Here is a 6,183-nt window from a genome sequence, read left to right as displayed (position 1 = left end):
TTTCATTTCTAAACGGTGAAACAGATATGTATTAAAATACCCTCAAATAAAAGGTTACATTATAAACTGTCACCAAATATGAAACATTTGATCTCAAATCCAAAATGCTGGAGTACAGAGACACATTTAAAATGTTAGATTCACTGTCAAAATAGATATGGTGTGGACTGTATACTCAATACAATCTAAATCTGATACCTCACTGTCTGTCTTTTGACTGATACTGCTTTTTAAACTGGTCTGGTCAGTCAACTCAAATATTTGTAATATGCATTTTTCTATCTACAAGCAAATATTTTGATAATTTGGCATTTCAAATAATGAAACATGCATTTACGAATAGATATGGCAGGTTTCAGCGCACTGATGTATCTGAACATTTTGAAAAAATATACTGGCACTATTTTCACCACCAAAGAATAGCAGTGTGATTTTAATATGATTTGACTCTTTGCAGGCTGTCAGGCTGTCTAGTCACAGAGGAAGGCTGTGCTTCTCTGGTCTCAGCTCTGAAGTCAAACCCCTCACACCTGAGAGAGCTGGATCTGAATAACAATGACCTGAAGGATTCAGGAGTGAAGCTGCTCTCTGCTGGACTGGGGAATCCCCACTGTAAACTGGAGACTCTGAGGTCAGTATTCCTGTAGTTGGTCAACAAGTGATAACTGTTCACCAGATCCACATGTGTTTACCAGGCACACATAGTCCACACCATATGTGTTTGGACAGTGAAGCTTACAGTTTTAAATTTGGCGCTATGCTCCAGCATTTTGGATTGGAGATATAATATTTCATATTAGGCAACAGTACAGAATGTCACCTTTTATTTAAAGGTATTCATAAATATATATTTTTTACCGTTTAGAATTGAAAGCACTTTACGTATCTAGTTCGCCCTTTTTAAGTCGTAATTATTTGGACAAATTCCATTAGTCAAAAGTTTAGTGTTTGGTCCAATATTCTTTGCCTGCAGTGATTACATCAAGTTTGTGATTCTACAAACTTGTTGAATGCATTTGCAGTTTGTCTTGGTTTTGTTTTAGATGATGTTTTTCCTAATAGAAACTGAAATGTTAATAATGTCCTGTCATTTTGGAGTCACTTCACTTGTATTGCCAGTAAGAATAGAATATGTTTCTGAACACTTCTACATTCATGTGGATGCTACCATGATTCAGAATGATCCACCTGGCTACCACTACCCCGGCCACCAGCTCTGCAACCTCAGCTGCAACTTGCCCATGCCCCCCCCCCCCGCTTCTCTTTCACACAAATTCAGACAGCTGGTGTTCTGAAAGAGATGAAAAATCTGGACCCCTACAAATCAGCTGGGCTAGACAAACTGGACACTTTCTTTATAAAATTAGCCGCCAAAATTGTGGCAACCCCTATTACTAGCCTGTTCAACCTCTCTTTCGTAATGTCTGAGATCCCCAGAGATTGGAAAGCTGCCACGGTCATCCCCCTCTTCAAAGGGGGTGACACTCTAGATCCAAACTGTTACAGACCTATATCCATCCTGCCCTGCCTTTCGAAAGTATTTGAAAGCCAAGTTAACAAACAGATCACTGACCATTTCGAATCCCACCGTACCTTCTCCGCTATGCAATCCGGTTTCCGAGCTGGTCATGGGTGCACCTAAGCCACATTCAAGGTCCTAAACGATATTATAACCGCGATCAATAAAAGACAGTACTGCGCAGCCGTCTTCATAGACCTGGCCAAGGCTTTCGACTTTGTCAACCACCGCATTCTTATTGGCAGACTAAATAGCCTTGGTTTCTCAAATGACTGCCTCGACTGGTTCACCAACTACTTCTCAGATAGAGTTCAATGTGTCAAATCGGAGGGACTGTTGTCTGGACCTCTGGCAGTCTCTATGGGGGTTCCACGGGGTTAAATTCTCGGGCCGACTCTATTCTCAGTGTATATCAATGATGTAGTCATAAGTTTAGTATTTGGTCCCATATTCCTTACCTGCAGTGATTACATCAAGCTTGTGATTCTACAAACTTGTTGAATACATTTGCAGTTTGTCTTGGTTGTGTTTTAGATTATGTTTTTCCTAATAGAAACTGAATGGTGAATAATGTCCTGTCATTTTGGAGTCACTTCACTTGTATTGTCAGTAAGAATAGAAGATGTTTCTGAACACTTCTACATTCATGTGGATACTACCATGATTATGAATAATCATGAATGAATCGTGAATGATGATGAATGAGAAAGTTACAGAGGAACAAGGATCATACCCCCTATGTTATTGGTAATGGTGAGAGGTTAGCATGTTTTGTTGTAGCCTCTGTAACTTTCTCACTCATTATTGTTCATGATTCATTCATGATTTTTCTTAATCATGGCATCATCAGGATTCATTTAGTAGTGTTTAGAAACCTGTTATCTACTCACTTAGACAGAAGATTACTCCAGTCATCATCCACCATTCAGTTACTATTGGGCAAAACATAACCCAAAACACAACCAAAACAAACTGCAAATGCAACCAATGAGTTTGGGATCAAATACTAAACTTTTGACTACTTTTATACACTATAAGTGAATTGGTCAGAATACTTATGACTTCTTCAAATGGGGGACTAGATACATAAAGTGCTTTCATTTCTAAATGGTGAAACAGATATGTATTAAAATACACTCAAATAAAAGGTTACATTATATACTGTCACCTCATATGAAACATTTGATCTCAAATCCAAAATGTTGGAGTATAGAGCCATATTTAAAATGTTATCTTCACTATCAAACTAGATATGGTGTGGACTGTATACTCAATACAATCTAAATCTGATACCTCACTGTATGTCTTTTGACTGATAATGCTTTTTAAACTGCTCTGGTCAGTCTACTCAAATATTTGTACTATACATTTTTCTATCTACAAGCAATAGTATGATAATTTCTAATAATGATACATTATTTTATGAGTAGATATGGCAGGTTTCAGCGCACTGATGTATCTGAACATTTTGAAAAAATATACTGCCACAATTTTCACCACCAAAGAATAGCAGTTTGGTTTTAATATGATTTGACTCTTTGCAGGCTGTCAGGCTGTCTAGTCACAGAGGAAGGCTGTGCTTCTCTGGTCTCAGCTCTGAAGTCAAACCCCTCACACCTGAGAGAGCTGGATCTGAGTAACAATGACCTGAAGGATTCAGGAGTGAAGCTGCTCTCTGCTGGACTGGGGAATCCCCACTGTAAACTGGAGACTCTGAGGTCAGTATTCCTGTAGTTGGTCAACAACTGATAACTTGTTCACCAGATCCACATGTGTTTGCCAGGCACACATAGTCCACACCATATGTGTTTGGACAGTGAAGCTTACAGTTTTACATTTGGTGCTATGCTCCAGCATTTTGGATTTGAGATAGAATGTTTCATATTAGGCAACAGTACATAATGTCACCTTTTATTTGAGGTTAATGGTGAGAGGTTAGCTGTTATGTTGTAGCCTCTGTAACTTTCTCATTCATTATTATTCATGATTCATTCATGATTTTTCTTTATCATGGCATCATCAGGATTAATTTAGTAGTGTTTAGAAACATGTTATCTACTCACTTAGACAGAAGATTAATCCAGTCATCATCCACCATTCAGTTACTATTGGGCAAAACATAACCCAAAACACAACCAAAACAAACTGCAAATCCAACCAATGAGTTTACAACCAAATACTCACCTTTTGACTACTTTAATACACTATAAGTGAATTGGTCAGAATACTTATGACTTCTTCAAATGGGGGGACTAGATACATAAAGTGCTTTCATTTCTAAACGGTGAAACAGATATGCATGAAAATACCCTCAAATAAAAGGTGACATTATATACTGTCACCTCATATGAAACATTTGATCTCAAATACAAAATGCTGGAGTATAGAGCCACATTTAAAATGTTAGCTTCACTGTCAAAATAGATATGGTGTGGACTGTATACTCAATACAATCTAAATCTGAAACCTCACTGTCTGTCTTTTGACTGATACTGCTTTTTAAACTGGTCTGGTCAGTCTACTCAAATATTTGTAATATGCATGTTTCTATCTACAAGCAATACTTTGATAATTTGTCATTTCCAATAATGAAACATTATTTTATGAATAGATATGGCAGGTTTCAGGACACTGATGTATCTAAACATTTTGAAAAAATATGCTGCCACTATTTTCACCACCAAAGAATAGCAGTGTGGTTTTAATATGATTTGACTCTTTGCAGGCTGTCACGCTGTCTAGTCACAGAGGAAGGCTGTGCTTCTCTGGTCTCAGCTCTGAAGTCAAACCCCTCACACCTGAGAGAGCTGGACCTGAGCTACAATCACCCAGGAGACTCAGGAGTCAGACTGCTCTCTGCTGGACTGGAGGATCCACACTGCAGACTGGAGAAACTCAAGTATGTAGAGGGTTTATGTCAATGTTCATATCAGACATGTTGGAGTTATCAGGCTAGTTAAGACAATCACTCTGACAACCACTTGGACAAAGTTATATGCTGACCGTGTGTGTGTGTGTGTGTGTGTGTGTGTGTGTGTGTGTGTGTGTGTGTGTGTGTGTGTGTGTGTGTAGTGTGAGTGTGTGTGTGTGTGTGTGTGTGTGTGTGTGTGTGTGTGTGTGTGTGTGTGTGTTGTGTGTGTGTGTGTGTGTGTGTGTGTGTGTGTGTGTGTGTGTGTGTGTGTGTGTGTGTGTGTGTGTGTGTGTGTGTGTGTGTGAGTTCAGGTGTATCCCTCAATGACAGTCTGTTCTTCTGCTTACCGCTACAGTGTGGAACATGGTGGAGAGAACACAATGAAACCTGTACTTAGAAAATGTGAGTGTTGACTGTTGTGAAGAATATGACTAAGAATAAGTCTTAATTCAAGTGAAGTCAAAGTCAAAGACCACCATCATTACTTACTTGGTCATATTAAATATCAGCTGTAGTTCTACAGAAGCACAAATCAGGGACACCAAAGTTTAGAAAGAGTTGCTTTGACAATGTGTGTGTCTGTGTGTGTGTGTGGTGTGTGTTTGTGTTACTTTAGAAATGTGTGTTTGTGTTCATGCATGCATACCGCTGTGTGTGTGTGTGTGTGTGTGTGTGTGTGTGTGTCTGTGTGTGTGTGTGTATTTAATGGGATTAAGTGTGTTTTATATTACCATACAGTATAACATATGACCATTCAACAAGTCTCAAGTTACCTTAACTTCTCCTTTTGATACCTAGAAACATCTACATTAAATGAATTAGTGAAAAGTGAGTTAACATTCTAATGTGAATGATGATGATTTCTAATATTGTGTCTGGTTTCATCCATCAGATGTCTGTGATCTCACACTGGACCCAAACACAGTAAACAGAGTCCTCTCTCTGTCTGAGGAGAACAGAAAGGTGACACATATGGGAGAGAAATGGCATTCGTATCCTGATCACCCAGAGAGATTTCAGGACTATGGACAGGTGCTGAATAGAGAGGGTCTGATTGGGCGCTGTTACTGGGAGGTAGAGTGGAGTGGGGAAAGGGTTGATATAGGAGTGACATATAAAGGAATCAGCAGGAGAGGAGAGGGTAATGACTGTTGGCTTGGATACAATGACAAGTCCTGGAGTCTGCTCTTCACTGACGACAGTTACAGAGCCTGTCACAATAACAATCTCACTACCTTAGACGTCCCCTCCTCCAGCCCCCACAGAGTAGGAGTGTATCTGGACTGGCCAGCCGGCACTCTGTCCTTCTACACAGTCTCCTCTGACACACTGACCCACCTGTACACATTCTACACCACATTCACTGAGACCCTCTATTCAGGGTTTAATGTTTGGTATGACTCCTCTTCAGTGTCCCTGTGTCAGGTGGTCTCTGTGTCAAACACAACATGATGTTTCACTCTGATCATGGTCATGTTCAGTAAGACACACTGGAGCAACAATGTAGAATATCTCTCTAGTGTGTCAACCCCTCTATCCAGGGTGTTATGTTTGGTATGACTCCTCTTCAGTGTCTCTGTGTCAAACACAACATGATGTTTCACTCTAATCATGTGTTTTATGCTTGGTCACAATATGACAATACATGGAGAAACACACCAGTTTGGGCCAGTTTATTCCTGTAAATAATAACCATGGTAACTCTGTGTCTGTCTCTTTCCGTGATCCTGCGCCCTGTGAGAACGGTTCAGAT

General features: G+C 39.6%; 1 long non-coding RNA gene across 1 annotated transcript; it reads left to right on the top strand.

The window, feature by feature from the left end:
• The first annotated feature begins 4,354 nt into the window (after positions 1 to 4,354).
• Positions 4,355 to 5,750, top strand: LOC311118165. The gene is made up of 3 exons (XR_014611768.1): positions 4,355 to 4,418; positions 4,786 to 4,832; positions 5,323 to 5,750. It is a non-coding gene; the product is annotated as an uncharacterized lncRNA (long non-coding RNA).
• The last annotated feature ends 433 nt before the right edge of the window (positions 5,751 to 6,183 follow it).

Source organism: Coregonus lavaretus, assembly GCF_964263955.1.
Source record: "Coregonus lavaretus genome assembly, contig: HAP1_SCAFFOLD_2789, whole genome shotgun sequence".
Classification (NCBI taxonomy): Eukaryota; Metazoa; Chordata; class Actinopteri; order Salmoniformes; family Salmonidae; genus Coregonus; species Coregonus lavaretus.
This window is presented reverse-complemented; position numbering and strand designations above follow the sequence as displayed.